Source organism: Acinonyx jubatus, chromosome C1 (genome assembly GCF_027475565.1).
Source record: "Acinonyx jubatus isolate Ajub_Pintada_27869175 chromosome C1, VMU_Ajub_asm_v1.0, whole genome shotgun sequence".
Lineage (NCBI taxonomy): Eukaryota > Metazoa > Chordata > Mammalia > Carnivora > Felidae > Acinonyx > Acinonyx jubatus.
The window spans coordinates 12370128-12396386 of NC_069381.1; the positions used below are offsets into that span (position 1 = coordinate 12370128).

General features: G+C 57.6%; 1 protein-coding gene across 6 annotated transcripts in view; it reads left to right on the top strand.

Moving 5' to 3' along the window:
* ARHGEF10L (Rho guanine nucleotide exchange factor 10 like) overlaps nt 1–26259 on the top strand; it is a 156971-nt gene that overhangs the window by 13315 nt on the left and 117397 nt on the right. For 3 of the 6 annotated variants that reach the window (XM_053207853.1, XM_053207871.1, XM_053207860.1), the window contains exon 1: nt 2503–2644. The exons of 1 other annotated variant lie outside the window; for it this stretch is intronic. The gene's annotated coding sequence lies outside the window, so the exon portion shown is untranslated. Of the gene's footprint in view, nt 1–2502; nt 2645–26259 lie in introns of those variants that run through there. 2 more of the 6 variants (XM_053207876.1, XM_053207883.1) reach the window with 1 other exon arrangement.

The following is a 26259-nucleotide window of genomic DNA, read 5'->3' on the forward strand; positions in this document are numbered from 1 at the left end:
TATGAGCCACCACTGGGGGCCAAACGCAATGGTTCTGTAGACTCCACTGGTTCTATGAGCTGGTGGCTTGTCACCTGGGACCCAGAGGGTCTATGTGATGAATGTTTGAGGGTGTCCACTCAGAATCTGTTATGATCCTCTGATGTTGAGTGCGCCCCTACCCTGTGCTGGGCTCTGGGGGTCTGATAAGGGCCCTGGGGTATGGCCCCTGCCCTCAAGCCTGGATCACAGCATCCATCAAGCTGAAGACAGTGCTAATTAGTATACATGTCCAGAGCTAACAAAACCAGCAAAGGCTCTAACAAGAGGAACCAGCCAAAGCCCAAAGTGCCGTAGAGCTCAGAGGAGGGGTGGTCAGGGAACAGGGGCCACGTGGGGAGGTTTCCCAGGGATTCTGGGACTTCTGATAGTTCTGGGAGGGAAGGTAAACCTTAGTGCAGCCAAAGACGGGGCAGGCATTCCAGACTGGAGGACTCAGGGGGGCTGAGGCCCAGGAAGGAAATAAAATAGCCAAGGAGCGAGGTTGGAGTGGATCTGAAAAGCTATGAATGCAGGTCCAGGAACTTGTACTTGCCTCTGCATATGCCAGCAGGACCCAAGCATCTACATTCTGGCCCAAGGCTTCATGTTATGTCACTCACCGGACATCTGAAGACGTTCTAGCTGCTTTGCTGGTGCAGGGAAGGAAACATTCTTCTGCTGTGTTTCCTCCTGGACTAAGAATTAAATTTACATGAGACAGATTAACAGGAGGAAAACACCCAAAGTTAAAAAAAAAATTTTTTTTTAAGTGGTCTTTCTGCTCAACACGGGGCTCGAACTTCTGGCCCCGACATCAAGGGTCACCAGCCAGGTGCCCCAAACCTTAAAGTTTTCTTACGTGCACACAGAGGCTCAATAATGAAATTGAGACCTAAAAAATGTCTAATGCAGGCACTTTTTACACTTCTCAGGTAAAGAGACAAAACAAAAACAAACAAAGACCGTGGGGAATTGGCAGGACAGAGAAAAGTTAATTTGGTGGTGGGGCGCCTGGGTGGCTCAGTGGGTTAAGCGTCCGACTTTGGCTGAGGTCACGCTCTCACGGTTCATGAGTTCGAGCCCCGCATCGGGCTCTGTGCTGACAGCTCGGAGCCTGGAGCCTGTTTCAGATTCTGTGTCTCCCTCTCTCTCTGCCCCTCCCGTGCTCATGCTCTCTCTCTCTCTCAAAAATAAATACATGTTAAAAAAAATTAAAAAAAAGACCAATGTGCCTAAGTGGGACTCTATGAACGACTCTTAGGACAGGCTCTATGGAGCGTACGTCCTTGTGTGGAGACAGACAATAAACAAGCAAGCAAATCAACGAATAAGATGATTTCAGAGAGCGGGGCCTGAGTGTGGTTTGTCTCACGGCACTGTAGAGGCCTGTCTATTTGTGTCTCCTCCTAGCCTGCAAGAGCCAAGGGGGCAGGGCTGGGGTCTCTCTGGCTCCTCCTTTCATTCCCAGCCCCTAAGGCTGGTGCCTGGCAGAGAGGGAGTAGTTCAGAAAAACATTTTCTCTGGCTGTGTTGCATGAACCAACACAGGCTGACAAAGATGCCCGTATACATACACCTGTGCCCTTTGGAGGCTGCAGAACTCATTATTATCAACCCAGGAGTAATTGCTGATAAGCCGGAGTGTGAGTTGCGTTGCAAATAGAGAGGTTGCAGGGCACTGTTTAATGACAACAGGGATAATCTTAATTAATGACCTGATAACTATAATTAATTGCATCACATCCGGAGGCCCTCTCTGGGATTCTGGGAGGGAGCAACTAGTGTTTGGCAGCTTGGGGGGCTGGAAGGGAGGGGAGGCCGCTTCCTTGCTCGGTGAGCTTTGGCGGGTTGCGGGTCTGAGCCTCAGTGGTCTCGTCGGGAAGGTGGGGCTCCAGGGCTGGCGGCTAGGAGCCAGTTGGGGGGGGGGGATGGTCTCAAATTCCCCCCTCCCCCGCCTCCCATCCCCGCCCCAAGCTGCTGGGGTCACCAGAGCCCAGGGGGCCAGGGCACCGAGGGGCGCCGGCTGGGACTGGGCGGGGACCTACCCCCCCCTCCCCCGCTCCCCAGGGAAGCCCTGGAAAACTCCTGGAAGCAAGAGAGGAGAAGCCAGCGGCCAGCGTGCGCGCGCGACCTTTCGGAGGGAGACCCCGGGGAAGCGGGACGGCGAGGGGCGGCCTCGGGCGGGACCCGGCGAGGCGGGAGCGGCCGCCGCGGGCGGAAGGGGCGCGCGGCGAGGCCCCGCCCCCCGCGGGCCTCGGTTTCCCCACCTGCGCCGCGGGCGGCCCGGGCGGGCGGGGCCGCCCCGCGCCGGGCCCGGCCGCCAGGGGTTAAGCGGTGACTTCAGCCGCGGCGAGCGGGGACCGGGCGGGCGGGGGCGGCGCCGCGTCGCGCCGTGCGCGGCGGCGGGACCAGGCCGCTCGGAGGCGGCGGGCGCACTCCCGGCCGGGCCGCGACCTCGCGGGCGGCGCGCGCGGCGGCGGCGGCGGCGGCGGCGGCTGGGGCGCGGGGCTGGGGCCGCCCGGCCCTGGGCGCCCGCGGCCCCCGGGGCAGCTGACGCGCGGAGCGGCCGCCGGCGCTTTGTGAGCGGCGCGGACAACAAAGGCGCGGCCGGGCGGCCGGAGCCGGTGAGTGCGGCCCGCGGGGCGGGGGTGGTCGGGCGGACGGGGGACCGGGCGGGGGTCGCGGGCCGCGCACTGCGCGAGGCGGGCCGGCCGTGTGGCCCCGAGCGGGCGTCGCCGCGGGGCCGAGTGGGGGGGGGAGGGGGGTCGGTCCCCGCCGCCCGCGATGGCCGGGCCCGTCCCGTCCGCGCGTCCCCGCTGGCCGGCGGGGGTCTCTGGGGGGCCCTGGCGGCTCCGGGGTCCCGGGCGTGGCTGCGAGTGCGTCCCGCTGTGCCTCGGGGTGTGCGAGCCCGGAGCCTGGGCCTTCCCCGTGGCCCTGGTGGGAGTGGGTGTCCCCCGCTCCAGGAGCGGCGTCTTCTCTGTCCGTTCGTCCCGGAGCCTGCGTGGCGCGGCCGTGTCCCTGGGTGTGTGAGAGGCCCCGGAGCCTGGGTCTTGTCTCCGTGTGTGGGTCTCTCCTTGTGTCATTTGAGTGTGTGTGTGTGTGTGTGTGTGTGTGTACGTCTTGCGTGTGACTGTGTGTACTCCCTACCCCCTCCCCCCACCTTCCCAGCCTCTGTGTCCCTTGGGTGTCCCGTCCCTCTGCATGACTCCTGACTGCTCTTTGTGCATCAGTGAGAGAGAGAGAGAGAGAGAGAGAGAGAGAGAGAGCGAGCCTGTGCCTCATTTTCCGGGGGATTCCCAGGGCCTTCAGCTCCTGCTGCCGCTGGGTTCCACTTCTCCCTGTGCTGCCCTTGGGGGGTCCTGGGGTGGCGGGGAGTCAGGGAATGCTCCTGTCACCTCGGTTGCGGGCTGGCCTCTCCCACCCTGGACCCCTGCCCAGAGGCGGAACAGGGGCAGCTTCACAAAGGAGGGAGTGTGTGTGGGAGGAGAGGATGCCCTGGTCGGCCGGAAGGCCATGGCCGAGGGGGAACCTGCTCATGCCTGGACGCTCCTGGAGGCCGGGGAGTGTGGCCAGGGTGCACCCTGCTGAGGGTGAAGGCTAGCCAGGGGTGGTCTCCTAGGGGGAGCCCAGGCCTGATGTGGGAGAGTATGGGGTCAGTTCTTCCTCTCTCTACTAGGGTGCCTGGGAGAGGGGGGGAGTGGTCCTGGGGCGGGGGTCAGGAATCTTCTTTTAGCTTCAGTAGCCTGACGACCCTGTCTCCAGCCACAGCAGGGAGGGGGTGGGGGGTGGGCTGTACTCCTCCACTGGCTCTGGAGCTGAGACATCACCTCAAAGTCCTTGGCCTTCCCGAGGGATTCAGCCGTGGAAAGACATGCCCTGCCTGCCTGGAGCCCCATCTGTTCCCCCACAGATGCTGGGGGCGGGGGGGAGAAGACAGGCTGTGCTCCCTCATTAAAATGTTCAGCCCTTTCCCTGCGGCCCTGCCCGAATGGCCATCAGGTGCAGCCTCCATCCGTCCTTCCGCCCGGCGCGGCCCCCCCACGGTGTCCAGGCCTCAGGCACGTGGTCTAGAAAGGAGGGCACAGTCTGGAGATCTCGGGGCTCCCTGTCACTGTGGGTTGGGGGCTCTCCTCCTTCGTCGAGGTCTCAGGGTGAAGCTCAGAGCCCTCCTCGTGGCTTGTGAGGGCCCCGCTTTGTGCCCCTGTTTGGTGCTCACTCTGCCCCATCACACTTACCCTCCTGACATCCCCTGTCCCCCTCCTTTTCTGCCAGAGAGCCTTCCACTCACTCTTCTCTCTCTTCCTGCTAAGTTGGCCCCCATCCTTCACTTCTTTATTCCTCGTTCAGGAGTCTCTTCTTTGGTCAGCCAGGTTGGCTGAAGAATTCTCATTCATGGGGTGGGGCATGATCTCCGGGTCATGAGTTCAAGCCCTATGTTGGGCGTGGAGCCTGCTTTAAAAATGAAAGAGAGAATTCTGGTCCATGATGCTCTTAGGGCCCTCATTCTGGTGGGGACGGCTTGTTTCTACTCCCCCCGAGGACGACAAGCCTTTGAGAGCAGGGACCATGTCTGTCCTTGATCAGCCAGCCTAGAACGGTACCTGACACACAGTAGGTAGTCTATAAATAGTTGTCACTTGAGTGGGTCCGGTAACGGATGGTTCGGAAGTTCTGCTGTTTCAAGTTTTCACTTTGGAGGAGTCTGGGGAGGAGGGAAAGCCAGTGAACTCCTCAGGGCCTGGGTACCAGGTTAGTGTAAGGGGGACGCCTATTGTTAATTAGATAAACTATAGCTTAATTAACATTTTTGTATCTGGTAAGTGCCAGATAGATGTTGGGCTAGTTCTTCGCCAATGTGATCTCTTAAACCGTGGAAAAGAGCAGAGTGGAAAGAATATAATCTTCTTGGACCAACTTTGAAAAAATAAAGTAGGTGAGGTTACATAAATGTATAATATAAGTGTCTCGTATATAAATATATATGCATATTGCATATAATTGTGATAATAGTGTATTGTTCTTTCGAATCCACTATCTCTTTGTTTCTAGACAGCCCTGATAATTAGGCAGGGAGGACGGGTTCACGCCCATTTTACAGATGAACAGGTGAAGCGTAGCATTTAAGCGACTGCCTAAGGTCACAGTCAGTGAAGGACTCAAGCCTCAGTCTCCTTGACGGCCCAGTCCTCGCTTTCTTCTGTGAGCTTGTCGTTGGTGCCTTTGAATTCTTGTCACCTGGCTTGACAGTGGTGAAGGAGCCACTGTCCTTACCCTCAAGGGGTCTGAAGTCCAGACACAAGAATCAGAGTTATAAACGGGGAGCGGGGTGCGCCCGTGTTCTCTTTCCATCCCGCTGTGCCTCCTGGGCCCCAGCTCAGCTTCTTGGCCTTGCTGCACGGCCTCAAAGCCACCTTCCTTTGGGGTCCTGCTTCCCAGCACACGGGTGTGCTCCAGCACTTCCCTTCCCAGCTCTCTGTTCGGCGATGTCACCCTAGCTTGAAATTGGCCACAGGGAGAAATCAGCGTACTGTGAATCAGAGGTCCCCCCGCCCCAAGAGCTAGTTGTTAGACATTTACCAGCACGCCACGGGGATCTGGCAGTGAACACCTCGGGCTCTGCCCCTCCCTGAGGCTTGCACTCTCGTGTGACACTTCCCTAGCGCTGGCTTAGAGTCCTCATGGATTCAAAGTGAGAGGGGCAGGCACCGGGCTGGGCCCACTGCCGCGTTAGGGGTCATAAGTTGCCCTCACACGAGCTCTCCGGTCCAGAAAGGAGTTGTTCTATCCCAGTGGGTTGAGGGAGGGGGAAATGGGATGAGAAGGTGCAATTAATCGAGGGCCCGCTTTGCCCTTGATTGAATAACCACTCACGGTGGCCCAGGCATTTGGGAGGCAAAGTGGCGGTGGGGCCTGAGGACTGTGGACAAGTCAGACAGCTCGGGGCTGGTGAAGATGTGACATCCAAGACACGGGTGGCTAGAGCTGTCTGGGTCTGGCTTAGACAACGGCGGGAGTGACCCATCCCTAGGGGTTCGGGGACAGCGTGAGAGACAGAGTCAGACTATTGAGCGGACAGGCTGCATGTGGCCCCTGGATAATCTGAGAGCCCCGGGCGGGAAATGGACACGCTCACACTTAACCTGCAGGGGAGTGCAGCAGAATGGGGTGGGGAGAGGAAAAGGGTCCGGATAGAAGGAATAGCAGCTGCAAAGGCTCAGAGGCGTGGGCTGTTGGGGGATCAGGTGTCAGGTGAACCAGAAGTCTGCAGGGCTTGAGGCAGAGCGCGGCAAGTGCCGAGGTCTCAAGGCGGAAGGCTCTGCGTCATCTGGGAACCAGCTCAGATGATGGGCGCTGTGCTGTGTGGGTCACCCCCTCCCCTGCAGAGCTTTAAGGTTTCTGGCACCTTCTTGTCGTCCCCTCACCCTGCTGCTGCTCCAGCCCGGTTATCTGTGTGGCCGGTGGAGTCTTTAGAAAGATTTTCAGGGGCACCTGGGTGGCTCCGTCGGTTGAGCGTCCGACTTCGGCCCAGGTCATGATCTCGCAGTCCGTGAGTTCGAGCCCCGCGTCAGACTCCGTGCTGACAGCCGGGAGCCTGGAGCCTGTTTCAGTTTCTGTGACTCCCTCTCTCTCTGCTCCTCCCTTGCTCGCACTGTGTCTCTCTCAAAGCTAAATAAACATTAAAAAAAAAAAATTAAAAGGAAAAGAAAGATTTTCATTTTAATATCAGGCCAAACAAAACAGAATGGAGAAAGAAGGTGAGCCTGCGGGGCTCTCCCCACCCCTCACTAATACCAGAAAAGCCAAAGATAAAAGTAACTGATATTTAAGTGACCCAGTATTTTTGGTTGCCTTTGCTACACCTACCCTTTAGATAGGCAGCCGGTTGAGAGCTTATGTGTTTAAAGACAAGCCGTGTTTACTTTACGTCGAAACCTGCCCGACACTTTTCTTGCATGTTTGTTCAATTCCCATACTGAGCCTGCAGGTAGGTATTACCATCCCACCTTACAGATGAGGAAACGGAGTCTTAGAGAGGTTGTGCGGCTTTCCCAAGGACGCTGTGTCTAAGTGGCAGCATTCGAGCCAGGGAGGCCCTGAGATCCTTCTCCACTCGATTTCCTCCTCTCTTCTGTTTGCTGCTTCCCTTTGAGGAGGGGAGGGAGAGAACTCACCACGGGTCGGCAACCTCAACACACTCTACTAGTCTTTGTCTGAAGTTACTTGTGTGTTTTCTTAACCCACGTAGCTGGGCTCCTCACTTTGTGGCTTGGGGTCAAGGCTGAGAACAGAACCACATGCCCCGATGGGCCCCCTGGGCCTGGTCTCGGGGAAAGGGCTAATGATAATGGCTTATGTTTATGGAGAGAGCTGGTACCGAAAACTCTCGCATCTACGGAGTGGCAGGATGTGGCTCACCGGAGCTCGTTCGGTCCCCGGCCATCCCGCGAGGTAGCTTGTGTCGTCCTGTCCCTTTTGCTCCCAGTGATGCGGAGGCCCAGGGCCCTGCCTCCCTGAGGGTGAGCACTAGTTAACCTCATTCTGCTTGTCCCGGAGCCCCAGCTCTCCACCCCAGCGTCCGGGCCTGGCCTGGCCGTGCCTTTGATGTCCCCTGGAAGTGGTACCCACACGCTGCGGGAAATAGGGGAGCAGAGCTGACCACTTGGCCGGAAGCGCGGGTTGTGCCCCCCTCTTCGTTAGAGCCTGGTGCTGAGCTCCCGCCGCCAGGGGATTTATCTCCCCACCGACCTTTCTGTCGAGAGGGTGGCCTTGGCCTAGCCCCCTCCCCCCACTTGTTTGCAGGTGCACCCCCGGTCCAGGGCAGGGCGGGTGGTGGGGGTGGCCCCTACCGGTGACTGTGTGTGGGACCCTAGGCGAGGCGACATTTCTGGGTCTGGCCCCCTCCTTCTCCTGGAGAGCCTGGCGCTGGGCAGAACCCCCCTTCCAGCGGCTGCCTGATTGGTATGCGTCCCTGAACTCCGGCCATTAGCACACAAGGCGGGAACCAGCTCCCATTCCTTCCCTGTCTTCATTGTTTGAAGTGGGCAGACTTGGAAGGAGCTTTAAAAATGCGGCCTTTTTATTCAATTTCCCTAGAAAAACAATGGTCTAAATGAAATGGAAGAATGAAAGTCTCTGGATATTGAAGAAAAATAGTCCTGAGCCCAGACATGGCCCAGAACCTTTGAGTTTCTCTTGAAGCACGGGTTTACTTTACTTTAAATTATGCCCATATTGCATGACCATTGAAGAAAACTTGGAAAACACAGAGGGTAGGAAATGAAAATCACCCTTTATTCCATCACCCGAAGACGGCCTCTCTCCACATCGTGGGGCACATGGGGCATTTATCTGGGGACTGGTTTGCTCGTTCGGCGGGCCCCTGTTTCTGAAGGGTCAGGCCAGTGTTGGGCGCGGCAGGGGTGTGTGTGGGGGGGAGTAGACGGATTTGCTGCTCCTGCAGCCCCTCTTTCTATGCCAGACGTTGGGCGACTCGCTGGGTCCCTTTTTATTTCAACTTCCTCATCTGTAAAATGGGGATAACCTGGCAGCTGTGTCACCGGGTGTGGGAAAGTGCAGGCGGGCTGCTGGGGACAGCGCCCGGTCCCTGAGGAGCTTAGCCGTGCTGGTGGCTGTCACACTCGAGACCGGGCGGTAGCTTTGCCCTTGAGGACCTTTCGTGATGGGGAAGAGACGAATCCCAAACACATCAAACAAATTGATGAAGTAACTGCGTGTCATGTGATAAGTCCTGGGAAAGGAACAACCAGATCTGATGTGATGGGGGTGAGTGGGGGGTCAGGTTGGTAGTTGGGGGGGGGGTGGTGTATGTCCCGGGGGTGGTGGTGCAGAGTTTGTTAGCTGGAGGTGGTCCAGGGGGAGCCTCTCTGAAGAGAGACATTTAAACGGAGACCTAAATGACAAGAAAGAGCGCCACACTCCTCCCCCCCCCCCCAAAAAAAACCAAACAAACTGAGGGGAAAGTATTCTAGGCAGGGGTATAGCAAATGCAAAGGCCCTGAGGCCAGAATGATCTTGGCCTGTTTAAGCAGCAGACGGTCTAGAGCCTGCAGCGGGCAAGGGGAAGAGGGCAGTACAGGAAGCGGCTGTGGACAACAAAACAGATCGAGGCGGGCAGTTAGGACGGTTAATCTAGATGCAGCTGGAAGCCCTTGGAAGTTTGTTCAGTTCATTTCACATACATACCTTCATCAGTGAAATACAACCCCAAGATTCCAGCTGTCAATAGCTCTGTTAGGAAATTTACCTTCCCCCAGAAAATTTATTCAAAAATGATTTACTGAGTGCCTGTTACCTGGCGGTACTCGAGTAGGCGCTGTGGGCCGAGGGGCAGTCACAAAGACCCGGAAGGTGAGGCCTCGCCTGCCGGTGGCCCACGGGGCCTGCGTTCCAGCTCTCTGACCCACCGCATCCCATGGGAGCCTTGTAGGCTCCGCTTTGGGCAAGATGCTCTGGCTGCGCAAGGGTGGGGGGGGGGGGACCGGACGCACCGGCCGGGGCGGGCTGGGCCCGGAGAAAGGGTGCGGGTGGTACGCATTTGAATTTTTTTTTTTAACATTTATTTTTGAGACAGAGAGAGACAGAGCATGAATGGGGGGAGGGGCAGAGAGGGAGGGAGACCTAGGTTCCGTAGAAGGCTCCAGGCTCTGAGCTGTCAGCACAGAGCCTGACGCGGGGCTCGAACTCACGGACCGTGAGATCACGACCTGAGCCGAAGTCGGACGCTTCACCGACTGAGGGAACGCATTTGAATTGTGGCAGCGCAGTTGGACAGCTGGATTCGGGTTATCTGTCAGAGAGACAGCGGCTGAAATCGCTGGTGGATGGTTCACAGCGGGTGAGGGAAAGAAGAGGAATCCGACGTGTCCTGGAATCTTCTTAGGAGTATGTGGGCGGTGTCATGAAGCAAGGTGGTGGAGGGAGGGCGGGAAGCACGGATTTTCGAGAATCAAGAGTCCGGTCCAGGTCGCGCTTCTGTGAAGAGGCTGCTCAGAAGTCCTAATGGGGAGCCCCCGGGCTGAGGTTTGGACTGGGGTGCCATTAGCACATCATCGGGGGCAGCTGGGACCTTCTGTAAGAGCAGCTTTGGGGGAGTGATGGGGCTGGGGTCCCAAGTGGCATTGGCAGACGAGACGCCAGCACGTGTGGCTGGCTTTTGAGATGCTCGGTAGGTGAGGGGGGGCTGGGAAAGGCATCTCAGTTGGAGGGAAGAGGGGACCCGGGAGGAGGAGCTCATTGAGTCCCCCAGCGAGGGCGACACAGGTTCCCGCGTTGCCCTCCCGTCACAGAAGGAGAGAGAGAGACGCCTGCCCGCAAGCCCGGGTCCACACCCAGGCCACCCGCGGCTCCCCCTACAACATTCCTGTTCCGCAGAGGAGGCCGCCAAAGCGGATCAGTGAATGTGTTTTCACTGGTCTGTCCTTGGGGTTTCTGACTTCCTGTCCCACGTTTATGGAGCACCTGCCGGGAGCCGGGCACTGGGCTCGTGGGATGAAGTATGGTTCACCCTCTTTCTGGTGGGGGAGGCGGACAGGTCGCCGGTAGATGGGAGAGCGCCCAACCCAGGCGTGGGGGCTCCCAGGGGTTTCCCAGGGCAGAGTCTGAGCCAAGCAGCCAAGAGGCGGTTCAGGGAGGGGAAAAGGCTTCCGGGTGTGTGCCAAGGCTGGGGATGAGCACATAGTAGGGCCTGTCCCGCCAGGGAGGGAGCTCTGGCCGATGCCCCTAAATTGCTCTCTATGTCTCACTAGGCGCTCTCCCTTTATCTTGAGCACTGGAGGGAGCCATTCAAGTGTTTGGAGCGAGGGAGGGACATGACCAGAACGTTTTGTTCTGGGTGGAGACTGCGTTGGAAGGGACAGGAGACACCAGGGAGACCTTTGGAAGAGATTACAGGCTCTCTGATTCCTAGATCATTCTGTGAACCCTGCTGCTGCCTTTTTTTCTTTTCCCAAAGATTTTGTTTGTAAGTAACTTCGCCCTACGTGGGGCTCGAACTCACGACCTCAAGATCGAGTGTCACACGCACGGCCGACTGAGCCAGCCGGGTGCCCCGACCCTGCTGCTTCTTTAGTGCTTCCCAAACTCAGCTCATCTCCCTTTCCTAAAAAGGTTCCTGAGGCTCAGAGAGTTTGAGCAACTTGCCTGCGGTCACCCAGCATAACAGGGCATCCAGGCTGGGGGACTGGTGCCTTGAGGGAAACAATCAGAGCCTCAAGGGTAGAAGCCGGTGGTGAGTAACCCCTGGGAGGAGCCCACTGGAGGCTTTAGTTGAATGTTGTCATCCCCTAGCGTCCCTAGTGCCTCTGGATGTTGCCCTTTTGCAACATCCCCTCACCCCTCACCCGGGGCTCTCTTGCAGAGAATGGGCGGTGCCTGTGGGAGGGAGGAGCTGGGCTCTTGCCGGGAACTGGGAGTTGGCCTTCGGAGCCAGAGCCCCATGGGCTGTATTAGCAGTTTCCTGGGCACTGGCTTCATCCCCAGTGAGTGAGTGGAAAACCCTCTGGGGCTAGGCTAGGTCACGCGTGTCCGGCGAGGGAGGGCGTCCCTGCTGGGGAGGGCCTCTGTATTTCACATGCGCGGGGTAGAGGCCTCATCCTCGGGTGGAGGGGAGGGTCGGGAGAGATGGGGAGCAGAGCCCTGCCCCTTGTGGGCCCTAACACTCTGGGCGGGTAGGTGTCTTGCCTCCCTGGAGTCTTGGTGACCTCATCTGTGAAGCAGGGATAGTATGAAATGGGATTGCAAAGGACTGAAAAAATAACCAGTGTTTGCTGAGGGCCCAGAGGGCGCCAGGCACTATGTATTCATCTTTCTGTTCTTGGTGGCAGTTTTGCGAGGCGTACGTAGTGATTATCTCCATGTTCTAGACGGAGCAGCTGAGGAACAGAGAGGGTAAGCAGTTTGCCCCAAACCACACAGCTAGTGAATGGCAGAACTGGACCCCTGATCCGCCTGACTCTGGAGCCCTCCTTTGCAACCCCTCCGGTCCCCGTCAGACTGTTCAGCCGGACCCTTCCCTGGCACATCACCTGATGGAATCTTGTGGGGACCCCAGCGTTCTGTCCACCCCACTTTGGGGCTCCCGATCTAGTCCAACTCATCCCGTCCCCGACTCTGCTCGGAGCCTTGATGTCCTCTTCTGCAAAATGGGCAGGTTGAGAATCTGGAGTCTCTACCAGTCGTGGTAACCCACGAATCTAAGATCCAGGTTCCTAGGAATCCATGAGTCAGACATTTGCCACTTTCCCTGCTTCCCGGCCTCCGTCGCCTGGGGAGCCAGGGGAGACTAAAGTGAAGAAACAACTGTGAGAGCCCGACGGAGAGCAGCCGATGATAGAGCGTGGGTTGTGCGCCACCGTGCGCCCAGCAGAGAGCCGGGTGTCGTTGGCTGTGCTGTGGATGTGCGGAGTGAGGTGCAGAGAGACTGACGAACTTTCCCGAGGGTCCAGTGACAGTTCCCTGTGTGCGAGATGCTTCCTCTGCCACGTCCCCTCCCACGGAGCTCTCTACAAAACCTTCTCTTTGGGGCCCCAGGTGGGAAAATCCACCCCAAGCGTCCATCCACGCTTGAGAAACGGCCATGAGGGGCCCGTGGGGAAACTTCTGTGAGTCACCATGAAGCCCAGCGAAACGACAGCGGCAGGGAGAGCAAAGACAGGGCTGCGTCCACCACTGGGCAGAGCTCAGCCCCGCCTGGCAGCTCGGCCGGAGAGTGGTCTTGGCTGTTTACAGAGAAGGGGACTTGGGACCAGGGAGAGGAATGGGAAACAGGAGCGAAGGTGGGATGATGGAGTCAGAGACTCGTTTAGAACTGGAAGGCCCTTCTGGGATCACGTAGTCCGGGCTCCTGACTTTATGCACGGAGATGTCTTAGTCTGGAGACAGGCTGTGACTTGCCTCAGGTTGCACAGCCAGTGAGGGCAGACCCCGGAACAGAAGGAGATTCGGGAAGCTGGATCACCAGCCTCAACTCCTGGCTGCTTTTCGTGGGCGTGACTTCCTGCCAGGTCCTGCCCACCCCCTCTCCTTCCCATTGGAATAAACACAGACACTATAGTGATCAACAAAGGGGATCATGTCGCTGAATGCTCAGCGAATGGTTGCTGGAATGGACTCGGGGCTGGCTGTCTTGCTCAAGTCCCACTGCCCCCATCTCTGGGCCCTGTGACTTTGGGCAAGGCACGTTCCTCGTCATCACTGACAACTTGCTTCGTGTGTACCATGATTTAAGCAGATTCTGAAATCGCAGGACTTTTCAGTGCCTTTAACATGTTGAGTATTGTTGATGTCCAGGGGGGAGAGTCCTACTCTGGTTCTTCCGTAGTTTTGGGCCACTGAACACCTCTTTCTTCCGTGAATCCCTATTAGCATATTTCCAGACAATATCAGTGTACCCTTGAATATGCAGACTGAGAAACCCTGATGTTGGTGGTTCCTCAGGACTGTTTTTTTTTTTTTTTTAAGTTTATTTATTTAGAGAGAGAGAGTGCACGAGTGAGCGAGCGGCGGAGGGGCAGAGAGGGAGAGGTGGGGAGAGAGAATCCCCAAGCAGGCTCCACACTGTCAGCGCGAAGCCCAACACAGGGCTCAAACTCGCGAACTGGGGGATCATGACCTGAGCCGAAATCGAGAGTCTGACGCTGAACCGACTGAACTACCCAGGTGCCCCTACTCGGGACCGTTTTAAACATTTAAACTCAAGAAGCTGGCATGTCTTCCTGGCGCAGCGAGACGGGCCGAGATGCCCAGGGCTGGCCGCCCGGGTGCTCGGCTGAAGGTGCTTCCCAGGATGCCTGGCTCACCTGAGAGCAGATGTCAGGGAGGAGCAGAGCCTCCTCCGCTGGCCAGGGCAGCCTGGGACCATGGAGTGAGCCTGGGACCCCGCCACCTGCCTTCTATCCTGGCTCTGGCCCTCACTCTTGTCTGGTCTGGGGCAAGTCGCAGCCCTCTCTGGGCCTCAGTTTCCTCATCTGTAAGATGAGAGGCCTGGCTCGGTGATCTGTTGGTTCCTTTCAAGGCTGATGTGCTGAGGAATGGGCACATTTGGTACCTCTGACCTCTTCCTGTCGTTTGTGGGGTTTCTTGGTGTCACTGAAGTTGTCACCCTCCCCGGAGGCGAGGTGTGTGCGTAGGTGCGCATCAGGTGGTCTCAGTGCCCCGGGGACCCCATGAGCCAGGAATTCTCGTACATCTGTGTATTGTAGGCTCTCCCAGACTAAGAATGCAGATTCTTGGGCCTCACCCCAGGAGGCTCTTAAGGTTGTGGATTGGGGTTGGACCTTAGAATCGACCTTTTTGAAAAAGCCTCCTCACTCAGGGCACCTGGGTGGCTGTCGGTTAAGTGTCTGACTCTTGATCTCGGCTCAGGTCTTGATCTCACGGTTGTGAGTCTGAGCCCCGTGTTGGGCTCCTCGCTGGATGTGAAGCCTACTTAAAAAATAAAAAAAAAACCCTCCTCTCGCAAGTGGTTCTGAAGTCAGTAGCTCAAGGGCCACACTTTGAAAAAGGCTGTTAGACTCTCTTTGAATGAAAACATGCTTCAGAGAATGATCTGCTGGGATTGGTGGTGCCTCTGTCTGGCTCTGTTCAGAGATGCCCTCATCCGTGGTCACAGCCTTCAGTCGCCGGTGACCTCTCTTCCCCATCAGCTAGTGTTCCCCAAGCCTGGCTGCTTACTGGAGTTGCCAGGAAGCCTTTGAACAAAATACGAATTCTTGAGTCTCACCCTTGGAGATTCTACACAAGTGAGATCTCAGCTGAGACCCAGAGATCTCTATGTTTAGAAAGCTCCCTAGGTCTTTTGTTCATTTGTTTGTGATTCATTCAACAAATATCTGTCAAGGCTTGCAGTGGCCTGGCCCAAGGGAGGGCATCGAGGACGTGAATATTAAGCCAGACATGGTCTTGGACGTTATGTTACTTATGCTGCAGCCTGGTGAAGGAGCTAGACTGCGGTGACGTAGGAGTGCTTGGCCAGGATAGGGAAACGTGTCTAGAAAATGGTTGGGTTGGACTAAATACCTGGGGCAAAGCTGGGATCCCTGGGTAGCTGAACTCCGTAAATTCCAGATTGAAGTAGAAGCCCTAAGCCCAGTGGCCTCTGGTCACTACCTATGGACTCCTGTCGTTTGCTCATCACTTACTCATTTTATTTATTTACCCGTCTGCCCATCCATCCTTTCATCTATCCATCCATCCATCCATCCATCCATCCATCCATCCACCAACCCGTTTGTCCATCATTTGTCCACCCATACATCCACTCACCCATCTATCCATCTATCTACCCATCCACCCACTCATCCATCCATCCACTCACCCATCCGCCCACTCACCCATCCATCCACTCACCCATTTATTATCATTCACCCACCCATCCACCCACCCATTCATCCACCATCCACAACCCATCCACCACCCATTTATCCATAATCCACCCATCTATCCATCATCCACTGTCCACTCATTAACTCACCCATTAACCCATCTACCCATTAACCTGCCCATCTACCCCCCCCTCCACCCATCCATTCACTCATTCACTTACCCACCCACCCACCCATCCATCCAACATCTCTTGAATCTCTTACCATATGCTGAATGCTATGCTGGGTACTGGAGGGACACAAATGAAAAGCATTGTTTCTGCCCTCAAGGAACTCACAGTCTGGTGGGGGAGTCAGAAAACAAAGCAAATGGTTCTAGCCCAGCGTTAGGTGTCCAGCTCTCCCAGTGGGCGCCATGGAAGATTTCCCTGAAGTCGGTTTGTGTTAAGGCTCAAAATGAAGGTGAGAGTGTCCCAGGCAGATGAGGTGGGGCATGGCTTCCGGGCCAAGGAAGGGTCTTACCCTTGGGAAGGCAGGTCACTGTGGCTGGGGCAGCTGGGGGGAGCCTCTGCTCCTGGAGCTCAGGCTGTCTTTTGTTTTCCCTTTTTGTTTCCCCATGAGGCTGGGTCCACAGTAGGTGCTCAGCAAACATTGGTCTTTGGTGAATGCGGCGCGCTGAGGAGCTTGTGGCTCTGGGGCTCTGGACAGAGTGCAGGCAGGGGAGTGACACCCTCACGCGGGCTCCCTCTGCTGGGCAGGGGAGAATGGGGAGGGGGGATGGAGGGGCCTCCCCAGCTCCCACCCTTCCTTGGCCTCAGCCTTCAGCTGTCTCCTCGTGCAAGTCAGAGCCGTGGTGCTCCTGAAATCTTGGCGAGCCCATGACTGCTTTCCAACAGTGGGATCTCTGCCGTAGGTCAAGGGCTCTGCTTCTGTTGGGGGTAGTGGTGAGAAGACAGCAAAATGTTGAGGGGGCGGGTGGGGACGTAAGTAGATGCGATGGCAGCTAGGAGCCTTGGCTTTTGGTTTTGATCCCCACTGCTGCCTCTTATTCTCTGTGTGTCCTGTGTCTCCCTGTGGTTCAGTTGTTTCCCAACCTGGTCCTTGGGCCGATTCAGAGAATTGTCCCATGTCAAGCGCTCAGGACAGTGCCTGGCACACTAATGAATGTTAGCTGAAAGGTGGAGCTTTGCAGACAGTTGTGCTGGGTGGCTTGGGTGGCTGCGTATGGATTCTTCTAGGAGCCAGAAGATCTGGTTCGAATCCCACCTCTACCTCCCGACTACCTGCAGAGATCCTGGCCAAGTTGACTCAGGCTCTGAGCTCGGATTTTTCTCATCTGTGAACTAGGGATTGATGCCCCGTGGGGTTTGGCAGGAGCCTGGAGTCCGATGGCCCGTTTCCTGCATGGGGCCTATTGCTGTGGTCAGAAAACCTGGGTCTAAGCAGATAGAAGAGAAGACTCCACCTGATGAGGGTGGTGTGGACAAGTGGCCTCCCCAGCCCACAGGCTCTGGGGGGTCAGTCTTGGCTCTATTGTGCCACCTCTCGGCCGTGGCCTTCCTCTTGGTATGCCCTCCGTGGTTTCCGGGATCCTGTGGAAATGGATCATTCCATGACTGGGGCTCTGGGTGTTCAGAGGAGGGTGACACGGGGCAGCGGGTTGGACGTGGTCCGCAGGGGCGTTGGGGGCAGGGACTGTCTTCCCCCAGCCAGGCTAGATCTGGGTGCCCTGGAGAGGCCAGGGTGGTTTCTTTTCTTTTTTTCTTTTTAATGTTTTATTTCTTTTTGAGAGAGAGAGAGAGGGCGGGGGGAGTGCACGAGCAGGGGAGAGGCAGAGAGAGAGGGAGACAGAGGATTCCAAGTAGGCTCCATGCTGACAGCAGAGAGCCAGATGCGGGGCTTGAACCGACTAACCTCGAACTTTGCGAGCTGAAGTCGGATGCTTAATTGACCAGGCCCCCCCCAGGCACCTTGGAGACGAGGGTTTCTGATCCCTGTCAGGGGCTCAGCACCCCTGCTCTCCCACCTCCCGTTCTAGCTGGATTTGAATTCCCAGGGCCCAGCGACTCGGTCGGTCATGCTGGGGCCCCGGAAGATCTGGGTCTCAAGCAGGTAAATCTAGATCTGAATGTGAACCCGTTTGGGCTGGCTGCCTGGGGGGCTACCAGGGTCTGAGTCCCCCGCCCCAGCTGATGGCTGGGATAAGTGGGCACCCCTGGGGGAAGAAAAGGCACTTGCCCTAAGCGAGGTAGCTGCATTCAGTTGCCATTACCGTCCAGTGGTCGGGGGCTGCCATGTCTGGTTTATAGTGAGGGGGTAACTGAGGCTACTTTACACAGCCAATGGGGTGGGCCTGGTGTGGGAGCTGGGGAGGGGTCTGCCTCAAAGCCCGTGCTTCCCCCCGGCCCCCAGTTTTCCCCTCCTTGCTGCTGTTAGGACCACGCACGCTAGGATGCTGGTGTCTCGTAGGTTTGCTCTTTGGCTTCTCTGAACCCAGGCCTCAGACTCCCCCTTTGCAAAGTGGGGACAGGCTGTTTGGGGTCCCCGGCAGGCAGGACGAAGCCCAGGACAGCCGAGGGCCGTGGTGCTGCGGGCAGGAGCACAGGGCGCTCTCTCCGCTCGCGGCATGCGAAGCTCTCCTGGGGCCTGGGCTGGGGCTTGGGAGTCGTAACCTCACTACCAACCAAATAAGCCTTCTCTTGAAGACGATGCATGAGGCACTGCGGGGACAGCCAGGGCCCAGCCACCGTTTCTGCCCTCCTGGAGTTGTCACACCAGTAAGAGTGAGGACACAGATCGGAGACTTCAGGACCTGGATCAGGATCCTGTGTCTGATTAGCTGTGTGATCTCGGGCAGGGCCTCTGTCAGTGGCTCCCTCGGGAAGATGGGAATTCCAGCTCCTGCTTCCTCGGGCCATCGTGAGGATGAAGCGATACGGTGTTTGCAGAGCCCCTGGCACATAGTAGGTGCTCAGGAAGGTCCTCACGTGCTAGTCGTCTAAGCTGGCAGTGACCAGCAGGTCTTCAGGGTGAGTGGAGGCTGCCTCCCCCACGACACCAGCAGCCGGGAACAGCATGGGTGGTTCTGTGGGCAGCTGGCGACAGGGCAGAACGGGGCATCAGCTCCGCCACGGGGTGGGCAGGATGTGGGGCTGAGCTCGGCTGGGGAGAGAGGGACGCGTTGGCTTTCACGTCCTACCTCCCCTTCCCTGCCCCCAGCCCTGTAGGCAGAGGCAGCCCTAGCGTGGCCTTTGGCTGTTTTCACAGTCAGGGAGAATCCGAACCCCGGGAGGGGAAGTGACGTGCCCAGCGTTGGCGGGAGCTGGTGACAGAGCCGGGCTGACCCTCAGCCCGAGGCCCACCCGATCCTGATGCTGTGTTTTCAGCGGGCTGGGGTAGGTCCCTGGGGGCTGCGGGGCTCCCTGACCTCCCTGGCCTGCCCCGGGGCCAGCTATGAACAGAATATTCTGTGTCCCACGATTCACAAGACTGGCCTTTCCTCTGCCAAGAGACTTTTCGCTTTCCTTTCTTTTACTTTTCCCTAATAAGGTCTCATGTGGCTGTCTCAGCTCTCTTGAGGCCTGGAGAGGCTGTGGCTTTGCCTGGGGAAGGCTGTCCCAGCACAGCTCCAGCCACAGCTGCTGGGCTGCAAAGGCCCAAATGTGGGAAAGTTCAAGGGGAGGCCAGTTAGAGGCTTTGGAGCCGCGCAGACCTGGCTGGCCTGCTCTCCAGCTGTGTGATCTTGAGCAAGTCCTTTTGCTTCTCTGAGCATGTTTCCTTCATTCAATCCAACCAGCATTCGTTCAGGCCTGTTAGATGCCAGGTATGACGCTGGACCTTTCAGGCAGAGCCGTGAACAGACTCTGGGGCTTGAGGCCTCCGGATTGAGTGGGAGACTTGCCTGGGGACCTGGCTCTGTACCTGGAAGCTTGGGGGATCTCCTCAAGTCACATGTGAACTACCACGCAGGGCTCCATTTTTTTGAATGGAAACTACGCCAGGATGGTGAGAGCGGCCTGGCTGGGACTTCAGGTGAATGACTGCCGTGGGATTTCACGCTTCCTAGCCGCCAGGCGGGGAGGCTGCTTCTAGAGACACGGCGTTGATTTTCTATGTCTGCTGCTGACGTGAGCCAGTGTGCCCGGCTGTCAGCCCAGGCTGCCGCGTTCCCATGTGTGCCCCGACCTTTGCAAGGAGGAAATGCAACCCGGGTGGCGTCCGAGGGCGGTCCACCCCCCCCCCCCGCCCCCGACACGTGGCGGGCACCCGAGAGGTGTTGGTTCAACTAACAAGTGGGGCGGTGGCATCGGGAGCACATCCTAGTGGGGGGTGTGGTTGATGTGGGGAGGGAGGGACAGCTGGCACAGGAGGGTGTCCTAGGTAGGAGGAAGGAGCCTTTTTCTGAGCCGCTCTAGAGGGCAGACTGAGCGCAGGTTTTAGACCCTTCCAGGGTGGGGTGAGGGAGGACCCAAACAGGGGAGTGTGATGTGGGACAGTGACTCAGGCTGAGGGTAGGCACAGGTGCTTATGGAATACCCGCTCCGTGCCAGGCACAGGGCTAGGCTCTGTGAGCCCCATCAGGGCAAGACCCGGGTGGGGGGGCTTTTCCTTTTTTGTCCACTGATGTATCCCAAACACCTGGAACAATACTTGGCTCATGGAGGTGCCTTAGAAATACGGGTTGAATGAATGAACGCGTGTATTATTTAGCTGGGTCCCAGCAGTGTCATTAGACCCAGTTTGCAGATGAATAAACTGAGTTGTAGAGAGGTCAAGTCATACAGCTGCTGTAACTGCTCATGTTGGGTTGGGATTTGAAGTCTGGGCTGCCTGATTACTTTTCTTATTTATTTATTTATTTATTTATTTAATTTAAATTACTTATTAATTTCATTTATTTATTTAATTTAAATGTTTATTTTCCGAGAGAGAGAGAGAGAGAGAGAGAGAGAGAGCGTGTGCCTGAGCAGGGGCGGGGCAAAGAGAGAGAACCCCAAGCAGTCTTCACGCTGTCAGTGCAGAGCCCTCCTTGGGGCTGCATCTCATGAATGTGACATCAGGGCTTGAGCTGAAACCGAGAGTCGGAGGCTCAACTGGCCGAGCCACCCATGCGCCCCTGGGCTGCCTGATTGCAGAGCTCGTGCTGAGTCTTTAGAGCAGGGTCCTCAGGAGGGAATTCTTGTGCATTTCACCCTCCCAAAGACCCCTCTTCTGACAGTGTGGAGGGTGGGAAAATACAGAATGCCCGATGGAGGAACAATAGTGGGTTCGTGCCGTCGGTCCCTGTGGGTAACCCCTGCTTGGACCAGTGGGCGCTCTTTTAAGGACCCAGATTAGGAGGGCAGTCGATGCCGCCAGTTCTCGGGGTCCTTCTAGGTGTGGTCTGACGTCACGGGCGTCCTCAGCCACAGTGCAGGGCCGGGGGGCACGTAGCCGTGCCCACACCGGTCGGCACAGGCTGTCCCCGTCCGGGTGTCTTTGTCTGGGCGAATCCCGGCTGTTCACCGGAACATGTCCCTGCCCTCAGCCCCCAGGTGGTTCCAGACCAGAATGCCCAGTGAGACTTAACGCCTTCACATCCAGCTGCTCCAGGGACCCGGGGCTGGCACCCGGAGAGAGGGGGCGCAGGGCAGCTACAGAGCACGGTCTGCCAGTCCCCCAGGACCTCCGGATATGCTGCCCTACAGGAGCCCTCTGCCACCCACTCCCCAGGGTCCTTGTGGCCCCATCTGCTCACCAGGGTGTCTAACCAAGCAGCTCGGGAGGGCCCCCTGCTGGCCGCTGGCTGGCTGTCCCAGCCCCATTGCCAGATGGTCTGGGTTCGAATCCCACCCCTCCCATCTAGTGCGTAACCTTGAGCAGTTTTGTTGCCATTTCGGTGCCTCTGTTTCCTTATCTGTAAACGAGGATGATAATAGTTTCTCTCTCGGAGGGTTGTTGTGAAGATTAAGTAATTACATGAGTAAAGGGCCTGGAATCAGCCTGGGCACTTAGCAACCAATTAGTAAGTGTGAGGTGTTACCACCCTGATGTGGGCACTCCTCCGTGGCGGGGGGGGGCAACCCAAGGAGCCGTTGCCTCTTGTCTGTGCCCGGTGCCGGGGCGCAGTCCTGCTTGTCCTGAGTGAATGAGTGCCTGGGCCTGGTCGTCGGGGAGAGAGAAGCAATGCCCTTGACTCCCATTGGACGCCCCCTTCCTACCTTCTTCCCTCCCTCTCTCTTGCTCTCCTGGGCCCATTGCTGTGTGTCCCGTGCTTGTGCTCATTGTTTAAAGGGCATCAGCTGATGGATAGGGCCCCCCCCACCCCCGTCTAGGTTCAGGCCCCTCTTCAGGAGCTCCCACAGCCCCCCAGCCCTCCCCCACAGAAACACTGTCGGTGTTTATTCGTGGTACCTGTTCCGTTCTCTCCAAGGAGCAGGGACCGATGACTAGATGGGTCCTAGTGTTGAGCCATGCGCTAGGCTAGGCTTGGGGACACATCGGGGGAGTGGGGCATAACCCCTGGCCTCAGAGAGCTCACAGTCTGCTTGTTTATTCCTTAACCTAAGACAGCTGCTCGGGGCCGGAATGGTGCTGAGAGAGGCACGAGGTGTGGCCTGTGCCCCAAGAGGTCACAGTCTGCCCCCTCCCTGCCTCCCGCCTTCTGTGTTCCAGAGGCCGGACCAGGTGCTGGGGACGCACAGAGAAGCACAGCCTGGTGTGGGAGAGCCACAGAGGCGGGTGAACACAGCGAAATGAGATTTCTTTTAGGCTCGTAGCCTGGCATTATCTACCATGGAGACCGGTGGCAACAACTCTGGTCTTTGTGTCCCCGTGAGTAGTGACGGGCACGTTGACAGGCCAGTATCTGTTCTAGATCCTCAGAGGACTCGACCAGATGCCCTGGGACTTCCACCTTAGCACTGTTGACACCTGGGCCGGGTCATTCTCTCGTAGGGGCCGTCCTGGGCCGTCCTTGGGTGTGTTCAGCAGGGTCCCGGCCTCTACCCACTAGATGTCAGTAGCAGCCCCCTCCCCCGCCAAGTTGTGACAGCCAAAATGTCTCCGGACATTGCCAAAACTCCCTGGGTGGGGGGCGGGGGGACAAAACCACCCCCAGTTGGGAGCCATTGCCTTAGATGGATCGGTGCAACTAATTGCCTAATTCAAGGTGGGATGGGAATTTTGAGATCCAATACTGCCTCCCCCACACGTTAAAAGAAAAAAAAAAAAAAGCAAAAGAGGGAAAAAAGAGCCCACAACATCCTGTATTCCTTGGATGCCTAAGCCATCCGGTTTGGCACAAAGCACAAACATCCATTGGGAGGTGGGAAGGCTCTCGGTGGCCCGACAGCTGTGTGCCTTGGCCCAGGCCAGCCGGAGGCAGAGCCCTGGCAGAGGTGACCCGGCCGTTGCCAGGTTTTTGTGTGCCCTGCTCTGTGTGGTCATGATGTAGGGCAGGCCATCGAATGACCCCATGGGGTACACGGGACGGGCGTCGGTCCTGGGAGAGCCAGAGTGGGCGGCTGTCCACTGATCCTTCTCCCTGCCCTCATGGAGCGTACCGTGGTTCGTAGGGATGTACGCATTTGTGCGCCGTAAGTACACGTCTCCCTGCGGGACCACGGCCTTCGGGAGGGCAGGCATCAAGGCTGCCTTGCTCATCGGCAAATCTCCGGAACTTTCCATGGTCCCTGGTATACAGAGTGTGCAGTAAATGTCTGTAGGATGATTCAGGGGTGTGTTTGGATGGCCGGGGGATCCAGAGAGATGAAGCCTGGCTTTTCTGTCTTGATCTGTCTGGTCTCCCGGAGGGAGGGAATAGGCCCCGGAGACCTCAGTTCTCACACAGATGGGATACGCGTAGGTGTGTGAACTCCATCACTCACTTCTTGGTTTGTAGCTGGATCTGGAAGGAGGTGGGGTCCTTGTCCTCTGCCCAACACCCTGGCCGCAGCACAGACCTTGGATGAGCCTGGCCAAAGGCTCGGTCTTGGCAAGGAGTGGCCAGGTGTCTGGGCATGCGTCCTCTGACCAGCAGGGAGCACCTGCTTGGAGTTCCAGCTGCGAGCAGGGAACGGAGCCCCGGACTCCATCCTTCCAGTCTGTAGGTCACTTGAGGATACTCCTTGTGCTGTGTCCAGTGAGAGCCCTGGGCACGCCGGGGGTCACTGTAACTTTGTGGCCTGGAGGGGGGACTTCCGTCCCCGAGTTCAGCAGAGTATATTTGAGATCGAGCAAGCGAATGGGAGCATCCCCATACTCGCAGCTCTTCCCAGAGCCGATTCTCCAGCCTGGGTGCTTTACGGAGAGGGGTCCACATCTGCAGCCAGCTTCCCAGCCCTGCTTCTGCCTGACTGCGCGAATTCAGGGAATCGCAATGTCTCCCTGATGCCACGGGCTGAGCTTTGGTCGTTTCCGTGTTTCGCACCAACTAAGGGAACTTAGCGTTGCTGTCTGGCTTTGGGATCCTCCCCTTTCCTGACTGTGACCCCCTTTCCTGGAACCTTCACTTTGAAAGCGGCACGAGATGGGTGGAGGCTTTGGGGAGCTTGTATAGCCGAGGGTCAGCCTCAGGGTCAGGCAAGCTGCTGACGGTCCCCGGAGCACGGCACTGGGCACCCAGTGGGGGTGTGGCATGGTCAGATACCCTAGGAGAGGCCGTCTCCCCCCCCCCCCCCCCCGTAGCCGCGGGACCTGGGACACCACCAGTCCACGTTGAAGGAGGCACTTAGTTGTTCATTAATTCATTCAACAAACACGTTTTAAAAATCGTTGTATTCATTTATTTTGAGAGAGAAATAGTGCGCAGGGGAGGAACAGAGAGAGAGAGGGTGGGAGAGAGAGGATCCTAAGCAGGCCCCGTGCTTCCGTGCAGAGCCCGACGCGGGGCTTGATCTCACAGAGATCACAACCTGAGCCGAAATCAGGAGTCGGATGCTCGACCGACTGAGCCACCCGGGCACCCAGCAAACGTTTCTTGAGCTCCTATTGTGTTCCAGGCTCTCAGTGAGGCACTCTATGTGCTATTATCTCATTTAATCCTTAAAATAACCTACGGGGTAGGGATTCTTGTGGTTCTCCTCTGGAAGAGGAGCCCAGGGACAGAGCAGTAGAATAAATGTTACTGTCACAGAGGGTAAACCCAGCCAGGTTTGGCCACAGAGGTTACTCTCCTCGGAACAACACCTGGGGTATGATGGTGGCAAAAAGGGGCACCTGAGGACCCCCGGCCACCACCACGGGGCCAGAGACCGCTTTAGAACAGGTGCAGCCCTGAGCGCAGCAGGCTCCCCATTTTCCACGGGCCAAGTGGCCACCACTCTGGGAGCGGGATGGGGGCAGGGGTGAGCTCTCAGCTCTCAGTGCCAAGGGCAGAAGCAGTGAGGGAAGGGAGTTGGGGACTTCTCTGTAGGGCCTGGCTGTGGGCCACATCAGTTACCTGTTCCTGAGAGCCCCATTACTGGGTTGGTGAGCACCAGTTAGGACCTTGTTAAAGTTGGCCATGAAGGAGGACGGGTGATTGGAAGCAGCTCCCTGTGTGGGTCAGTGTCCTGGGTCCGGGGTTCAGGGCAAAACCGTTTTGTGGTTGACATCACCCCTCAGTCTCCCTGCCACTGCCCCCCCCCCCCCTTCCAGCCCAGCCTCTCTGTTCCCCTTCCCCTAGGCCCAGGCAGTGCCTTCTCTGAAATGTGAAGTTAATTGTGAGGGGGTGGGATGGACCCCCTGGCCTGATGAGGGAGAGGCAGCCTGCCCCAGGGGAAAGATCCGGACACACCTCAGTCGAATCCTGGAGCTTCTGGACTTTGGACAAATCTCTCTCCCTCTCTTCAGCCTCAGTTTCCTCGTCTGGAAAATGGGGCCGATCCCACCGACTCGTGGGATGGTCTGCCCCCTTGTGGGGCTGGTAGGAAGACCGGAATTTCTGTCCCGCCCTCCCAGGTGGGAGAACAGAGAGCTGCTGGGAAATGCGCATCTTGCTTGGGGAAGGTGGCACATTGTCACGGGGGTGGGGTGGGGGGAGTGGTTTGGATCTAAGCGCTGGCTGCTTTGAGAGCTCAGCCAGAGCTATCCTGGGCCATGTCACTGAGGCCTCTGGATCCCTTGGGACTCGTGTAGGGCTTGTGTTTCAGGAGGCTTCAGATGCTGCCGGCCAGCTCGCCCTGCCTTGGTTGGGTGGACTGAGTATTTTTAGCTCTGAGTTTGCAAAGGTTTTTTTTTTTTCCCTGCCCAGACTTCTCTTGTGGGACAAAACAGACAGCCCACTCCCTGAGAGAGGCAGAGCTTGGGCCTGAAGGGAAAGGGCTGGAGCCAGAGTGGACTCTAGTGGGCTTTGAAAGGGAGGCCTCCCCCACTGTCCACGGCCCGCCAGCCTATGCCGCAGCGCTGGGCTGTGCCCCTGCAGCCGCGCCGGAAGCTGCCTGCCCCTTCCTTGGAAAGCCGCACGCGTCCCAGGGTCTCCCACCTGCCTGCCGGAGTGGCTGAGGGGAGGGGGGGGGTGGCCCTTGGCGCCCTGGGGTCCTGTCCCCTCTCCTGGTCACATGCCTCTGACTCACCAGAACAAGAACGTGGTCTTTTTGGGAGCGAGTTTTTAAAAATAGTCCAAGTCCTCCCTCCTGCCCTGCCCTACCCCTCTTGTGATCACACCCTGGCGTTGGCCCCAGACCTCTTTCCACACTGGTTTTGGGGAACCGGCTCTTGCACAGCTTGGCAGCGGGTTCGATTGGGAAGCTCTCCTGGGAGGAGCTGTCCCGGCCACGTGCTGACTTCAGAGAGGGAGGCACGGTCCTAGGAGCAGGTGTCCCGTGGGCCTGGGCCCCCGTCTCCCCTCCCCTGATGGTGACGGTGGGCCTGACCCCGGGGCCGGCGTGGGATCCCTTTATTGACTTAGCAGGTGTGTGTTGAGGCGTGCTGGGGGC